General features: G+C 35.6%; 1 long non-coding RNA gene across 2 annotated transcripts in view; it reads left to right on the top strand.

Moving 5' to 3' along the window:
- Positions 1–17512, top strand: part of LOC132365194 (uncharacterized) — a 425897-nt gene that overhangs the window by 174729 nt on the left and 233656 nt on the right. For both annotated transcript variants that reach the window (XR_009503053.1, XR_009503054.1), the window contains exon 3: positions 5259–5365. This is a non-coding gene — a long non-coding RNA (uncharacterized LOC132365194). The remainder of the gene's footprint in view (positions 1–5258; positions 5366–17512) is intronic.

Genomic DNA, 17512 nt, shown 5'->3' with positions numbered 1-17512 from the left:
GGGAAACTAATACATACTCTGAGCTCAATTTTTTCTCTGATTATAAATTATCTAGTTATTGTTATATTTTCATTTTCTCATTACTAAAAAAATGTTCCCAATTTTTATTTAGAGAATATTGAGATACCTTAAAAGACTTCTAGTAACCTTGGGAACTTCTGAACAGAACATACAAATTTAAAGGGAAAGAAACATTTCATCACCTTAATGAATCAATGTCGATTGTGTGAATATGAACATTCTCATTTCCATCTTCAGTCTGGCCTTGGCTTCACTTGCTAGCATCCCAGAATTAAATTGTATGAACTGTTAACTTCCTGAGGGTCTCCGAAGGAGAGACTGATGAGGATGGTGGTGGTGGTGGTGATTACTAGAAACAGGATAATTCATGTCTTAAATCTTTTTAGCTTGATAAGCATTTGTTAGTACTTACTGACATGTTATATACACAAATATATATATATAATGTGTGTGTGTGTGTGTGTATGCACACACACATATATTTACCTTTTGGATAAAAATGTAGGTTTCCATTTCCTTTCATCATAGATTGGATTCCCCAGAAAGCAAAGCCTGAAATTAAAAGGAGTATATGGAGACTTTACTGGGGCATATGAGATACATACACATATGTACTGAGGGAACAAAGCATGGAAGGAGGGAGATTTACTATAATTTTTTTATCAAGTTGGCCACTTATGTGGGAAATTCTGGAGTTACTACTTTATGGTAAAGAAACTCCTCTATATCCACAACAAACTCAGTGAATATAACCTTCCACCTCCTTGACCAAAAGCCCGGGCCCTCTCTAGAGGTCACCACTTCTCTTGCAGTTCACCAAGCAGAGGCAGCTTAATCTCTCACACTCCAGGTATTATAGAACCCCAATGAGATCAGGGAGGCTCTTTGCTTCCCCTGTTACATTGTTTCCCTGTCTTAAATTTCTGACCCTTTCCTTTGATTTTCACAATCTTTCTGTGCACTCCAGCTACTGCCAGCAATTATAATGACTTCAACATTTACCTGAAGGAGTCACCAGACATGTGGACTCTCAATTCCCAGATCTTCTGGTTTCCAGAAGCCTTCCTTACACTGGAGTTCAGCCATTGTCTGCCACTGTATTTACCTTAACCTCTTATTTTACCAATACCTGAAACTACCTTGCCTCTATATCTCATGAGTGGAGACCTAAATCTAGAAAACCCACACATCCAAGCTGCTTCCTGGGAAGCTGGCTGTCATGTTAGAGCTGCAATAGGAAGAGGTCATGTGTCAAGAAACTGAAGGCAGCTGGTAACCGGTAGCGAGCGAGGAGCTAAGGCTCTCAGCCCAAAAGCCCACAAAGAAGTAAATCCTGCCAACAACCATGGGAGTGAACTTGGATGCAGATCTTGCCCTAGTTGAGCCTTGAAATGACTGAAGCCCTGGCTAACATCTTGATTACAATCTTGTGAGAAGCCTTGAGCCACAGGTCCCCAGCAAAGTATAACCAGATTCCCAACCCACAGAAACTGTGAGATATTAAAGTTGTTCTTTTAAGCCATTAAGCTTTGGTGCCATTTGTTATTCAGCAATAGATAACAGATGGCGTATCTAAGCACCACCCCCCCCCCAAAAAAATAGTCATCCGTTCCTTTGGAAACTGACATAAATCCTGAAAACCAGTGTTTTGTAATTAAGTAACTGTTAAGTGAAAAGCAACAATAGATCCTCTAAGAAAAAGAGTCAGAAAAAAAGAGAAAATAGCCCAAGGGAGAAACATATACCCCATGATACACCCCATGAATGCATCCAGATTTCTGCCTTTCCCATAAAAGTGTTGTTGGTGCCATTACTATTTATTGTCGGCTCCTAAGGACTCGGTAGTCTAGTCAAACAGTACATAATGGATAGAATGACTCTAATGCGTTTTTAAGCCCTCTTTGCAGACTATATGAGCAATTTAATAACACTTATTTCTTCCTATTTCCAGCCTTCCCCTGCTCAGACAATTTATGTAGTAGCATTTTTATCTTATCCTACTCTCACCCATAGGATGTAGTAGAGTAGGTTTTTCCAAATTCTGCTTTGTGCGCTTTATTCCTATTGTTGCCTATATGGACTCTGATAATAATGCTAACAAAATGATGACGACGGAAGGGTCTAATCATATACAGTTATGGGCCATTCAGGAGCAGGTCACCATCATTAACCTTTGTCCCTGCATTGTTAGACTCCATTGTTCCCATGTGGTGTCTCCATCCTAAATTTATCTTAGGATTTGCTTGTACTATATTTTTGTACTACATCTCAGAATGGTATAGCAAAACAAGTTTAGATACGAGTGTACTCTTCTCATAGCATAAGAATGGTACCAGTTCAATCAGTGGCATCCATAAAACTTCAGAAGAGTGGAAGGATTAACAACATGGATGAGCTACTTGGTCTCTCAGTGTCTCAGTTTACTGATCTGTCAAATGGGGATAAAAAATCATCTCTACCTAATGGTTGTTGTGAGCATTAAATAAGTTTAATACTTAAGTTACTTAAAACAGTATCTGGCACATAGGAAGTTCTAAGTGTCAGCTGTATATGCCATATGTAAACCTTCCAAAAATAGGAAAATCTCACTTCTGTAAACAATCTCCCAAAGGTTTTCACACATATTATCTCACCCTACTGAGACAAAAAAAAAACAAAAACAAAAAAAAGCAAAGGAAGAAATGACAGAGGGTATTGTACTCCTTTTCCAGATGAAGAAACAAAGGTCAAAAAATATTAAATAACAAGCATCAAATCTCATAAGTGTCAGCGCTAAGATTTGAATCTACGTTTTCTCCTGAAAATTTTCCTGGAGCTTCTTCTGTCAGTTTTAGAGAAGTTGATAGGTGGAAATATGTGTTCTTATTGTATTGGATGGAGATTCAATGGTTGAGGATTTTCTGCCCTTCACAGGCACATAGTCATGCTCATTCTTTCCACCGTAGAACAAGGTGGGAGTGTGATGGGAATTTAGTAAAGAGTTAAATGGAATATGTGTGAAAAGATGAAGTATTGCCATAATATATGGACACCCTTTGGGCAATCATCATCTAGTATCTCATCAAGATTGGGATGATGTACTCCTGTTTTTGTTTGGTATTTTTTTTTCCATATCAGACAGTAACATAGTAATTTGTGGCCAGTGTTTGAGTGTTGGTATAATGATGCTCAGGACAGCACTTCCCAGTCTTTCTTGGGAGTATATTTTTGTTTTGTGTTTGTTTTAAGACTAAGAAAAGGTCCAATCTCACCGTTTGATAGAATGAAACAAAACCATTAAATAAAGGAGGATGTGCACCTCATATTTTATGGTACTTGTATGATGTTTCTGGCTTTAACATAAGCCAATACATTGTTTTTAGCTCTACAAAATGTAATAACACAAAAGAAAGGGGCCACACTGGTGGAAGTGAGTAAGCTATCGATCTATTAACCAGTCCATTCAGAGAGTTAAATCTTTTTCTTTGCCTCACTCACATTTAATGCATCTTTGCCAAGAGTCCCGGATATCCCACTTTTGAAATATCAGAAGAATATAATGAAAAAATATCCAAAAGCCTGTTTTTATGTCTAGATAGTATCTTTTTATATTTTACTTTTTTATTTTTATAGGAATTCACTGTCAGCAGAGAGCTATCAGGTCCTAGAGTTTATCTATAGCTCTGGCGAAAGCTCCGCCTGTCTACTTCTGGCTTGTGAGAGTTTCTTTCCTTTGGGGCGGTGGCTGGTGCCAGAATGAGAGGAAATATCATGCCCTCTGAGAGTCAAGAGCAGCTGGTGCAATTGCCCTGGTGTTTATGGGATATTATAAGCATAAAGGCACATTTGGAGCTGGTTGGGGAATGAACTTAGTGCTTCTTTCTTTTATCTTTATAATCCACTTTCCTAGCAAGGATTATCCTAGCATTCATACTAAATTTAGCAAATGCAGATAAAAGAAGAAAAAAAGAAAGCTAGGTTGCCACAAGGTACTCTGACAAGGCAATCCATATGCTGGGTAGATAAACTGCCTTTTATCAAATGAAACAATAAAGACACAAAGAAACTTGTTCAAATTGGGTTTTGTTTTTTTTTTTTTTTTGGAACAATGAAAACCATTTTTGTAAGAATTAACCAGAGGGAGTTGTACATCTGGAAAGCAGTAAACACATAGTTTCTGTTTGGGAGAAAACTGGCATTATTGCCCCCAAAATTATACATCTGCAGTATGATCCAAATTTGTCAAGCTGGGGGTATCATGGAAAGGAATTTTCTACCAGAAATTTGCATTAGATGGTGTTTTTCATTATTTATTTTAATGACATCTTCCTTCGTTTTTGGCAGAATTTTTATAGTGTGTATTTCATGAAGAGCTACAGAAATTTAATATAATAAAATAAGTAAAATGTCAACATAGCAAAACTAGGCTCCTAGGGTCATAAAGGTGATTTTTGTTTTATTTCCTCATAGTTTTATGAATCACAGAAGTTATTCCTTAGTGCTCAGTTGTCTGCTTTTTTTTAATACTCTCATACTTCCAATAATTCCTTCCTATTATTTTTTGACCCTGATCATATAAGATAGGCCTTTTTGATGTTTATTCTTCATTCTTTGAATGAACATCCGCTCTTAGGACATTCATGTCTGCCTTATTCACATATAAAACAATTAATCCAGAAGACAACTGAGGAGCAACTATGGCCCACAGACTTGAGAAGGCACTGGAAATATAAAGATGAATATTCGAATCAATAGTGAACTTCTGTTCAAAATACATCGGAATGCTGTGTAAATGAAAGCTATTAAATATTATACAGCCGAACTCAAACAAAACATAAATGATATTTGTCAGATGCTATTAATGTACCAAGAATACAAAGTCAATGCAGTGTTGAAGTCAAGGTGGGCCTAGGCTTTTCCAACATAGATTTAAATTTTATGGGGTTGGATCATGGATTTTGATGCCCAGATAAGGTTGCCAGAAGAGGCCCTTCATGTTTTGAAAGGCATGAAGCCTCCATACAAACTCAGGAAACAGGATGCATACTCTGCTTATTCCCCTGAAATATGGCATGGAAATTTTCCATCTGCCCACAGCTCTGGGGGAGGTGGAGAGTGACCTGGGAGAAATTGGAACCCAAGTCCGCCCACATACAGCTAGGAGATTAGAATTTTTATTCTCAGTGTTTTGAGAGTAAAATTTGCCCCTCTCAGAGGCAAACTTAAAAATCATGTGTATGCTTACATCTAAAACACAGTGTACTCCCAGGAAAGACGGTGCCCTCTGGAAATAATCATACCATCAAAAATCGCCAACCACATAATGAAGTTAACATCCATGAAAGAATCAACAGATGCAACACAGGTAAATGGAATTCAATTATAATAGTTGATATTCAATGTGTTATTTGGCACAATATTTTAGTATTGTCACAGTATTTTAATTTTTCTCAAATTAAAAAAATTTTAATTTAATTCTCATTCCTACTTATGTTTATCTGTTGACTTGCACTGAAGTTAGAGGAATTTTGTAGTTTTCTGGAATTTGAAGGGGGATTTCATGCACTTGCTTACTCATGCCCTTAACAAATATTTATTCAGAGCTATGTTGTATCAAGTACTTGAGATACAGCACAAAAATGACCCTGTCACATGAAAGAATGCTCAACATCATTAATCATTAGAGAAATGCAAATCAAAACTACAATGAGATATCATCTCACACCGGTCAGAATGGCCATCATCAAAAAATCTAGAAACAATAAATGCTGGAGAGGGTGTGGAGGAAAGGGAACACTCTTGCACTGTTGGTGGGAATGTAAATTGATACAGCCACTATGGAGAACAGTATGGAGGTTCCTTAAAAAACTACAAATAGAACTACCATATGACCCAGCAATCCCACTACTGGGCATATACCCTGAGAAAACCATAGGTCAAAAAGTGTCATGTACCACAATGTTCATTGCAGCTCTATTTACAATAGCCAGGACATGGAAGCAACCTAAATGTCCATCGACAGATGAATGGATAAAGAAGATGTGGCACATATATACAATGGAATATTACTCAGCCATAAAAAGAAATGAAATGGAGGTATTTGTAATGAGGTGGATGGAGTTAGAGTCTGTCATACAGAGTGAAGTAAGTCAGAAAGAGAAAAACAAATACAGTATGCTAACACATATATACGGAATCTAAGGAAAAAAAAAAAAAAAGACCATGAAGAACCTAGTGGCAAGACGGGAATAAAGACACAGACCTACTAGAGAATGGACTTGAGGATATGGGGAGGGGGTGGGGTGAGATGTGACAGGGTAAGAGAGTGTCATGGACATATATATACTACCAAATGTAAAATAGATAGCTAGTGGGAAGCAGCCGCATAGCACAGGAAGATCAGCTCGGTGCTTTGTGACCACCTAGAGGGGTGGGATGGGGAGGGTGGGTGGGAGGGAGATGCAAGAGGGAAGAGAAATGGGAACATATTGTATATGTATAACTGATTCACTTTGTTATAAAGCAGAAGCTAACACACCATTGTAAGGCAATTATACTTCAATAAAGATGTTTAAAAAAAAAAAAAAAAAAATGACCCTGTCAGTGTGGCTCAGGAGATAAAGCCTAGCGAGGCAGGGAGACTAGTAAGAGGGTAGCTATATTTCAGTGTCATAGATTAATGATATAAATAAATAGTACAGCACACAGAGCTCTTGAGTTAACCTAACTTTTTACAATCCTGGAGAAGGGTTACCCTGGTTAAATTTTTTTAATTTAATGCAGAGAAAAACATCCTATAGACACCAGAATGAAATGAAAATTTGCCTTAATGGAAATCATAGATCAAATTGGCCTCAAATGCCTCCTCTAACCAAAACTCCAGAAGATTTGGCAATGTCTACACAATTGTTGGTGAAGAAAATGGTGTGCCTCAAAATTGTGTACTCTAAGTTTTCAATCACGTGAGAAATTAATTGAAAGATAACCTTATAAATATATGAGCTTAGAAAGTTTGTCGCTATGTTACTCAATGAAAAAAGTTGATGAAAAGCACATTGCAGTTGAACCAGAAATAAACCAAAATAAAGAATAAGAAGGTTGGGCTATAAAAGGATATAATTCCAAAACAAATATAATTCCAAAATAAAAATCAAGTGTTAAAAATTATTCTTGAAGAGGAAAATACATTCTCTGAAATAAAATTAATAAGAATAATCAGGGGTCTTTGGCTATTAGGATAGTTCCATATTGGTTAGTTAAGAAAAAGCACCTTATTAAAGGTGACAGAAAGAAAGCCAAAAAGAACGTAGTTGATCTTTCTTAAGTGAGATTGGTGTAAAGTGAATCTATATTCAACATAGGAAGTATTACAGCAACACTAGTGAGGTGATAAGGGCTCATGGAACCAAAACTTCATCGAATGTCCTCAAGTTCAGATTTCTTTTTGGTGAGCCTTGCCAATTGGCAGGATGATGACGTTACATCTACAAATTTTGTATTTATTTTAATTACTGAAGTTATTTAGGACAAAACCTGCCTGACCAACTTTCTTGAAGTTGATCTTTTCCATGATAAAATATATGTTATTAAAACAAAATGTAGTCTGTGATTTAAATTCGTGTTGACATCAAAACTATCAATTGTTATTTACTCCTTTTGCTATCTTTTCTTGTGTTTTACTAAAAAGTACCACAAAGAAATCCCAAAGGCCTCTATGAGCAGTACCAATAGGTTAATCAAATCTGGAACAAGATAACGGAAAGCATGATAAAGACAAATGGTTTGAAATAAGTAGTCATTTTTTTCACCAGGGAATACGGCAAAAAATTAGAAAATGCTTGGTAGTCTAGTTATGCATTATCTGTTATCATCTTTATGTTTTGTTTGTTTGAAAAGTCAAAAGACTGAAGAAGGTCAAGTTTGTAATGGGAATTCTAATAGAACTTTATGATAAAGGTAAAGTAGTTCTGGGGAAAAAAATTTTACCAGTGGAAAAAAGTAATCTGAGTGAAAATACTAGTTAATATGAACAAAAATTCAAAAGTTAGAAAGGCAGCAGTGAAATATAATAAAATGTCCTCATCTTATAGCAAGGAGAAATCAACCACTACTGTAACTTGTGATAATATAATTGGAGACTGATCTGTGTTTTAAAATTGCAAATGAAAAGTCTAGGATAATTAAAACAAGCTACTTACTTTTAAAATCACTAGAGAAATTAAGAAGGAAAAAGGAAGAACATAAGATAAAAAATTATTAAAATAAAAATTATTAAAATGATGGCTCAGAAATCTGAAAATAAAAAGAATAAACACTACCCTCTTTAACATTACAATGAAACACATTAAAATAATTCCTCATCCACAATTTATTTTATTTCTCCTAAATATATATTTCTATCATAAGTGGTTTTGGAATTCATAGAGCAGAATACTTTTCTAGCCCTTATAAATGTTATTATATAAAGGTTTTAAAAAGGTAATTAGCTTACTATATTAAAAAGAAAGAAAAAATGTGAAGATGAAATGGGTTATTACACTCAAATTAAACTCAAATTATTTCATTATGATTTAAGTTGTACAGTGATTCAATCAGTTTTCTTATTTTGTAGTTGGATTCATTACATTATTTGTCATAATCAAATAATATTTATTCAATTTTGTAAAAGCTATCATTACAAAATCATATAATAAACTCTCATGTTCAGACATTAAAACAGCTAAAATATCTTTCTTGTCAATGAGTGGAGATTTCCCCTTTCAATTAAAAATAAAAATGAGATGTGACACAAAGGAAAGATATTAATTTCCAAACCAGGATCAGAGTTCTGGAAATTGGATATATTTTCAATATGCATAAAGGAAGAGTCTGCTTTCAACTGAAAGGAAACTAAATCTTGAAAATTGGTTGACTAATCTATGGTCAACTAATGTATGACAAAGGAGGCAAAGATATACAATGGAGAAAAGACAGTCTCTTCAATAAGTGGTGCTGGGAAAACTGGACAGCTACATGTAAAAGAATGAAATTAGAGCACTCCCTAACACCATACACAAAAGTAAACTCAAAATGGATTAGAGACCTAAATGTAAGACTGGACACTATAAAACTCTCAGAGGAAAACATAGGCAGAACACTCTATGACATAAATCACAGCAAGATCCTTTTTGACCCAGCTCCTAGAGAAATGGAAATAAAAACAAAAATAAACAAATGGGACCTGATGAAACTTCAAAGCTTTTGCACAGCAAAGGAAACCATAAACAAGACGAAAAGACAACCCTCAGAATGGGAGAAACTATTTGCAAACAAATCAACGGACAAAGGATTAATCTCCAAAATATATAAACAGCTCATTCAGCTCAATATTAAAGAAACAAACAACCCAATCCAAAAATGGGCAGAAGACCTAAATAGACAATTCTCCAAAGAAGACATACAGACGGCCACGAAGCACATGAAAAGATGCTCAGCATCACTAATTATTAGAGAAATGCAAATCAAAACTACGATGCGGTATCACCTCACACCAGTTAGAATGGGCATCATCAGAAAATCTACAAACAACAAATGCTGGAGAGGGTGTGGAGAAAAGGGAACCCTCTTGCACTGTTGGTGGGGATATAAATTGATACAGCCACTATGGAGAACAATATGGAGGTTCCTTAAAAAATTAAAAATAGAATTACCATATGACCCAGCAATCCCACTACTGAGCATATACCCAGAGAAAACCGTAATTCAAAAAGACACATGCACCCCAATATTCATTGCAGCGCTATTTACAATAGCCAGGTCATGGAAGCAACCTAAATGCCCATCGACAGACGAATGGATAAAGAAGTTGTGGTACATATATACAATGGAATATTACTCAGCCATAAAAAGGAATGAAACTGAGTCATTTGTTGAGACGTGGATGGATCTAGAGATTGTCATACAGAGTGAAGTAAGTCAGAAAGAGAAAAACAAATATCGTATATTAACACATGTATGTAGAACCTAGAAAAATGGTACAGATGAACCGGGTTGCAGGGCAGAAGTTGAGACACAGATGTAGAGAACAAACGTATGGTCACCTAGGGGGAAAACTGCGGTGGGGTGGGGATGGTGGTGTGCTGAACTGGGCGATTGGGATTGACATGTATACAGTGATGTGTGTAAAATTGATGACTGATTAAAAAAAAAAGAAAATGGGTTGAAATGGGGTTGTGATGTGACCACTGTCTTTTTAGTTAATCCTTTCTGAGTGCCATGTTCCCTCTGGCCATAGTATCTTTGCACATACTGTTCCCTCTGCCTAGGACACTCTTCCTCCTGTCCACCCCCTCAACACCTACCCCTTCTTCAGATCTTATCTCAAAGACTAATTCATCCTTAAGAAGGTCCATTTTCCCTTTTATGTTCTCATCCCAATATTTCATTTATTTAACAAATACCTACCATATTTCATTGAAACTAAGACACTGCTGGTGGTAAGATACATCTTATTTTATGTGGTATCACTTGAAAGGAAAATGCGATGCTAATTAAACTATGACGCAATGTTTCATAGGATTCAGAATTTTTATTTTTCTTTTATTGAAAGAGCTCTTTCAGAAATAGTTACACCTATTTTTTTACCATATATTCCTCTTGTGCATATATAAAAATTTTTTTGAAATGAAATAAAGATATTCCTAAAATACTCATATTCAGAATTCAACTTGCAATTCCTTTTCAATTCGGAGATGTCAATATCCATGTCATATTGGTCAATTCTACATGATATTCTCTTTTAAGGCATCAGAAGCATTGGGGGTGCAGTGGTTCATAAAAATTTGCTCCAAACTCCAAATCACTGGCTTTCTTCTACAAGTTTGCTCCAAGTTTCTCCTTCATTGGAAGATTTGCATAGGCACTTTACTGATGTTACCAGAAGGTTTCAAATTAAGGTTTTCTGATACAATCAAAACTTTTATTTCTCCCTCAAAAGGACATGAAATCAAGCCACAAAAATAGCCAACCAGGTGCAAAACAATGCCAACTCTCACACCTTAGGTAAGTGAGTATAAGACACCACTGACTCTAAGAGCCCAATTTCCAAAATGTTAAACTATATATTTTAGACTGATGAAATGTTCTATGTAAATGTCAATGTGCCAAGCCTTGTTTTAAGCACTTTATGAATATTAACTCATTTCATCTTCATGACATTTCTATGAGGTAGGTGCAATTACTTCCTTTTTATATAGGAGGAAACATAAGCACAGAGGTTAAATAACTTGCTGGACTTCACACAGAAAGTGACAGAAGTGTGTAAACTTGTGTATCTCCTATAATTACATTAGTACTTTCCCTGTTTTAAAAATTAATTCTGTTCACTACCAGATTGTAAACTTCTATGAGAGTACGTTGTTTTGTCTATTGAAACCCCAGTACATTTCAGTGCTTGATACAAACTAAAAGTTCAGGAGATGTTTGTTATAGATTGAGCATAGATACTCTTAGCTTTTTCTCTAACCTCAACATCTTTCCTTCCCTGTTTCTTACTGTTAACTTTGACTTCTGTGATCGAGATTTATGTGTAACGAGACTATGTCTTCTCATACGTGCTATAACAAGGAAAGTCAAAAGATTTTCACTTGAAATTATCTTCCTAAGTGATTAATGAAAGCCAACTTTTATGATTCACACCTTTGTGTTTGACATTGTTCTTTCTTGGAAATTCTCTTTTTAAAATTTAAATACATATGTGTGAGAGATGTAATATGTTAAATAATACTGAGTGAATTCGTTTAGCTTATCTCTCTTATTGATAAACAGAGTAAAAATGGGTTTAACATGAAGATGCCTTCTGTGGGAATCAGGGTGAATTCAGGGAATCTGGAAGGGTTAAAATCAAATCTCACCAAACCCAGATTGTTTTAACTTCTATGAAATATGACATACATACAGAAAAGTGTACAAGTCATAAGTGTCCATCCTGATGGGATTTTTCACAAAGTAAACACACCTTAACCAAACAGAACAATATCAACATCCTAGAATCCCTAGTCACTAACCCTCCAAGAACAAAAGCTTTCTGACTTCGTTCATCCTTGATTAGTTCTGCCTGTTTATAAACCTAATATAAACAGAATGCTAAAGTATGTACTTTTTTGTGTATGGCTTCCTTTACTCAATTTGTGTTTGTGAAATTTATTTATAATTTTATGAGTCCTTGTAGCTCATTCATTCTCATTGCTGTGCTGTATTCCACTACATAAGCATGTCATGGTTTATTTACCTATTTTACTTTTGGTAGCTGCTGGCATATTTTCCAGTTTGGGACTATTATAAGCAATACTGCTATGAACCTTGTATGTGCCTTTGGTAAAAATTAAAATTAATTATTTCTGGGTATACAACTAGGAGTAGACTCTGGGGGCCACATGGTATGTGAAATGTTCAGCTTTAGTAAATACTGCCAAATGTTTCACTATCAACGGTTACTTTTTCTTTCTTTTTCTTCCCGTCTTTTGGTGGTTTGGGAGAGAAAGGTTCATCCTGGTCATCTTAACTGATCTATATTTTTTAATTTAAAAAAATGTTAATACAACTTTAAAGGTTACATTCCATTTATAGTTATTACAAAATATTGGCTATATTCCCCATTTAGTACAATGCATCCTTGAGCCTGTCTTACACCCAGTAGTTTGTACCCCCTACTTCCCCACCCCTATATTGCCCCTCCACCACCTCCCCACTGGTAACCACTAGTTTGTTGTCTGTACCCGTGAGTCTGCTTCTTTTTTTGTTGTATTCACTAGTTTGCTGTATATTTTAGATTCCACGTGTAAGTGATGTCATACAGTATTTGTCTTAATCTGTCTGACTTATTTCACAAAGCATAACACCCTCCAAGTCCATCCATGTTTTTGCAAATGGCAAAATTACATTCTTTTTTATGGTTGAGTATTATTCCATTGTGTGTGTGTTTGTGTTATATATACACCACATCTTCTTTATCTACTCATCTGTTCATGGACACTTAGATTGCTTCCATATTCTGTTCATGGACACTTAGATTGCTTCCATATCTTTTCAGTTGTAAATAAAGCTACTGTGGACAGTACGGTTCATGTATCTTTTTGAATTAGAGTTTTCTTTTTTGTTTTCAGACATATACCCAGGAGTGGAATTGCTGGGACATATGGTAGTTCTATTTTTAGTTTATTGAGAAACCTCCATACTATTTTTCACAGTGGTTGCACCAGTTTACATTCCCACCAACAGTATACATGGATTCCCCTTTCTCCACATCCTCACCACATTTGTTATTTGTGTTCATTTTAATGATAGCCATTCTGACAGGTGTGAGGTAATATCTCATTGTGTTTTTTTTTTTTTTTGAACATGTTTATTGGAGTATAGTTGCTTTACAATGTTGTGTTACTTTCTGCTGTATAACATGGAATCAGCTATATGTATACATATATCCCCATATCACCTCCCTCTTGTGTCTACCTCCCACCCTCCCTATCCCACCCCTCTAGGTGGTCACAAAGCACCGAGCTGATCTCCCTGTGCTATGCAGCTGCTTCCCACTAGCTATCTATTTTACATTTGGTAGTGTATATATGTCCATGCTACTCTCTCACTTCGTCCCACCTTACCCTTCCCCCTCCCCATGCACTCAAGTCCACTCACTACGTCTACGTCTTTATTCCTGTCCTGCCACTAGGTTCATCAGAAACTTTTTTTTTTTCAGATTCCAAATGTTTGTGTTAGCATACGGTATTTGTTTTTCTCTTTCTGAGTTACTTCACTCTGTATGACAGATTCTAGGTCCATCCACCTCACTACAAATAAATCAATTTCGTTTCTTTCTATGGCTGAGTAATATTCCATTGTATATATGTGCCACATCTTCTTTATCCATGCATCTGTTGATGGACACTTAGGTTGCTTCCATGTCCTGGCTATTGTAAATAGGGCTGCAGTGAACATTGTGGTACATGACTCTTTTCGAATTGTGGTTTTCTCACGGTATATGCCCAGTAGTGGGATTGCTGGGTCGTATGGTAATACTATTTTTAGTTTTTTAAGGAACCTCCATACTGTTCTCCATAGTGGTGGTATCAATTTACATTCCCAGCAACAGTGTATGAGGGTTCCCTTTTCTCCACAACTTCTATGGCATTTATTGTTTGTAGACTTTTTGACGATGGCCATTCTGACCAGTGGGAGGTGATACCTCCTTGTAGTTTTGATGTGCATTTCTCTAATGATTAGTGATTTTGAGCATCCTTTCATGTGTTTGTTGGCAATCTGAATATCTTCTTTGGAGAAATGTCTATTTAGGTCTTCTGCCCATTTTTGGATTAGGTTTTTTTTTTTTTTTGGTATTGAGCTGCATGAGCTGCTTGCGTATTTTGGAGATTAATCCTTTGTCAGTTTCTTGTTTGCCAATATTTTCTCCCATTCTGACGGTTGTCTTTTCATCTTGTTTATGGTTTCCTTTGCTGTACAAAAGCTTTTAAGTTCCATTAGGTCTCACTTATTTATTTTTGTTTTTATTTCCATTTCTCTAGGAGGTGGGTCAAAAAGGATCTTGCTGTGATTTATGTTATAGAGTGTTCTGCCTATGTTTTCCTCTAAGAGTTTTATAGTGTCTGGCCTTACATTTAGGTCTTTAATACATTTTGAGTTTATTTTTGTATATGGTGTTAGGAAGTGTTCTAATGTCATTCTTTTACATGTAGCTGTCCAGTTTTCCCAGCACCACTAATTGAAGAGGCTGTCTTTTCTCTATTCTATATTCTTGCCTCCTTTATCAAAGATAAGGTGACCATATGTGCGTGGGTTTATCTCTGGGCTTTCTATCCTGTTCCATTGACCTATATTTATTTTTTTGTGCCAGTACCATACTGTCTTGATTACTGTAACTTTGTAGTATAGTCTGAAGTCAGGGAGTCTGATTCCTCCAGCTCTGTTTTTCTTTCTCAAGATTGCTTTGGCTATTCGGGGTCTTTTGTGTTTCCATACAAATTGTGAAATTTTTTGTTCTAGTTCTGTGAAAATTGCCTTTGGTTGTTTAATAGGAATTGCATTGAATCTCTAGATTGCTTTGGATAGTATAGTCATTTTCACCATGTTGATTCTTCCAGTCCAAGAACATTGTATACCTCTCCATCTGTTTGTATCATCTTTAATTTCTTTCATCAGTGTCTTATAGTTTTCTGAATACAGGTCTTTTGTCTCCTTAGGTAGGTTTATCCCTAGGTATTTTATCCTTTTTGTTGCAATGGTAAATGGGAGTGTTTCCTTAATTTCTCTTTCAGATATTTCATCATTAGTGTATAGGAATGCAAGAGACTTCTGTGCATTAATTTTGTATCCTGCAACTTTACCAAATTCATTGATTAGATCTAGTAGTTTTCTGGTAGCATCCTTAGGATTCTCTATGTATAGTGTCATGTCATCTGCAAACAGTGACAGTTTTACTTCTTCTTTTCCAATTTTTATTCCTTTTATTTCTTTTTCTTCTCTGATTGCTGTGGCTAACACTTCCAAAACTATGTTGAATAATAGTGGTGAGAGTGGGCAATCTTGTCTTCTTCCTGATCTTATAGGAAATGCTTTCAGTTTTTCACCATTGAGAATGATGTTGGATGTGAGTTTTTCATATATGGCCTTTATTATGTTGAGGTAGGTTCCCTCTATGCCTACTTTCTGCAGAGTTTTTTTCTTAAATGGGTGTTGAATTTTGTCAAAAGCTTCTTCTGCATCCATTATCGTATGGTTTTTATTCTTCAATTTGTTAATATGATGTGTCACACTGATTGATTGCATATATTGAAGAATGCTTGCATTCCTAGGATAAACCCCACCTGATCATGGTGTATGATCCTTTTAATGTGCTGTTGCATTCTGTTTGCTTGTATTTTGTTGAGGATTTTTGCATCTATGTTCATCAGTGATATTTGCTTGTAATTTTCTTTCTTTGTAACATCTTTGTCTGGTTTTGATATCAGGGTGATGGTGGTCTTGTAGAATGAGTTAGGGAGTGTTCCTCCCTCTGCTGTATTTTGGAAGAGTTTGAGAAGGATAGGTGTTAGCTCTTCTCTAAATGTTTGATAGAATTCGCCTGTGAAGCCATTTGGCTCTGAGCTTGTGTTTGTTCGAAGATTTTAATCACAGTTTCAATTTCAGTGCTTGTGATTGGTCTATTTATATTTTCTATTTCTTCCTGGTACAGTCTTGGAAGGGTGTGCTTTTCTAAGAATTTGCCCATTTCTTCCAGGTTGTCCATTTTATTGGCATATAGTTGCTTGTAGTAATCTCTCATGATCCTTTGTATTTCTGCAGTGTCAGTTGTTACTTCCCCTTTTTCATTTCTAATTCTGTTGATCTGAGTCTTCTCCCTTTTTTCTTGATGAGTCTGGCTAATTGTTTATCAATTTTGTTTACCTTCTCAAAGAACCAGCTTTTAGTTTTATTGATCTTTGCTATTGTTTCCTTCATTTCTTTTTCATTTATTTCTGATCTGATCTTTATGATTTCTTTCCTTCTGCTAACTTTGGGGGTTTTTTTTCTTCTTCTTCTTTCTCTAATTGCTTTAGGTGTAAGGTTAGGTTGTTTATTTGAGATTTTTCTTGTTTCCTGAGGTAGGATTGTATTGCCAAAAACTTCCCTCTTAGAACTGCTTTTGCTGCATCCCATAGGTTTTGGGTCATCGTGTTTTCATTGTCATTTGTTTCTAGGTTTCTTTTGATTTCCTCTTTGATTTCTTCAGTGATCTCTTGGTTATTTAGTAGCATATTGTTTAGCCTCTATGTGTTTGTATTTTTTTACAATTTTTTTCCTGTAATTGATATCTAGTCTCAAAGCATTGTGGTCTGAAAAGATACTTGATACGATTTCAGTTTTCTTAAATTTACCAAAGCTTGATTTGTGACCCAAGATATGATCTATTCTAGAGAATGTTCCATGATCACTTGAGAAGAAAGTGTATCTTGTTGTTTTTGCATGGAATGTCCTATAAATATCAATTAAGTCCGTCTTGTGTAATGTGTCATTTAAAGCTTGTGTTTCCTTATTGATTTTCAGTTTGGATGATCTGTCCATTGGTGAAAGTGGGGTGTTAAAGTCCCCTACTATGATTGTGTTACTGTCGATTTCCCCTTTTATGGCTGTTAGCATTTGTCTTATGTTTTGAGGTGTTCCTATGTTGGGTGCATAAATATTTACAATTGTTATATCTTCTTCTTGGATTCATCCCTTGATCATTATGTAGTGTCCTTCTTTGCTTCTTGTGATAGTCTTTATTTTAAAGTCTATTTTGTCTGATATGAGAATTGCTACTCCAGCTTGCTTTTGATTTCCATTTGCATGGAATGTCTTTTTCCATCCCCTCACTTTCAGTCTGTATGTGTTCCTAGGTCTGAAGTGGGTCTCTTGTAGACAGCATATATATGGGTCTTGTTTTTGTATCCATTCAGCCAGTCCATGTCTTTTGGCTGGAGCATTTAATCCATTTACATTTAAG

Source organism: Balaenoptera ricei, chromosome 4 (genome assembly GCF_028023285.1).
Source record: "Balaenoptera ricei isolate mBalRic1 chromosome 4, mBalRic1.hap2, whole genome shotgun sequence".
NCBI classification, from domain to species: Eukaryota; Metazoa; Chordata; class Mammalia; order Artiodactyla; family Balaenopteridae; genus Balaenoptera; species Balaenoptera ricei.
Note: the sequence above shows the minus strand (reverse complement) of the source record. Positions and strands in the feature narration are given on the sequence as shown.